This window comes from Oenanthe melanoleuca, unplaced genomic scaffold, assembly GCF_029582105.1.
Source record: "Oenanthe melanoleuca isolate GR-GAL-2019-014 unplaced genomic scaffold, OMel1.0 S001, whole genome shotgun sequence".
In the NCBI taxonomy this organism is placed as follows: Eukaryota; Metazoa; Chordata; class Aves; order Passeriformes; family Muscicapidae; genus Oenanthe; species Oenanthe melanoleuca.
Window position 1 is genome coordinate 6,927,215 of NW_026612650.1, and position 971 is coordinate 6,928,185.

Genomic DNA, 971 nt, shown 5'->3' on the forward strand with positions numbered 1-971 from the left:
GGCCGTTGCCTAGGAGGGCAGCCAGGGAGATGCCCAGGAAGAGGCAGAAGTGCAGGAGCTGCAGCTGCCGAGTGTCTGCCAATGGCAGCAGGAGGAAGTGGCTGATGGAGCTGCTGTTGGACATTTGTTGTGGCTGGACCTGGGGACCTGTAAGAAAAGTAATAATAGAATAGCTCAGTTTGAAGAGTACTTTAAATATCCCAGCCCAGCTTGGGGCACTTTCCCCCCACTGCCTGCCCAGGGTTCTGCTGCCTGGAGCTGTCCTTGCCAGCAGCTGCTTCTGCTTGCCCAGGGCTGGGTCCTGCCAGTGATGCCAGAGCGCAGCCCAGCCCTGGGGACTCAGCTGTGCCCTGCAGACCCCTCCCAACACAGGGCACTGCCCAGGGCCAGCTCTGCCCCTGCAGGTTCTGATGGCAATATCAGAGCAACCCTAAGGAAGCTGGAAATGCAACACTGACACTGCCTGTAAGGAGCCCTGATTTCCGTCACTGCCTGGTTTAATGAGATTGGAGAGAGAATTTTTTATTTTTCTCAATCTGAACTGAGAGATTAACATAAGTGTTCATTTTCCCATCCAGGCAACCCAGAGCAGCAGATTAAAAAAATCTGGATATTCCCTTTAATGCAGCCCCTCCCTTTCTTGCTGTGCTCCCTGTATAATCTGTTTGGAAATGTTCTGGAGTTAAATGTCATGCTGGGAGCAGTCCTGAACAATGCAGCATCCTCACCACACAAGGAGAACACTTCCAAGAATTACCAGCTGCCTCCTTCCACCCAGACCTTGTCCCCCAGTGCTGTGAACAGCTCCAAGGGCTGGCTGAGAGCTGTCCCTGGCAGCAGCAGAGTCCCTGCCCCAGCACAGCACCTGGGCTGCAGGACCCTGCTCTGCAGGACAGCCCTGGGCACCCCTGGCTGCTCTGCACAAGAGAGAATCAGAGAATGTACTCACGGAGTCTGTAGACAATGGGATG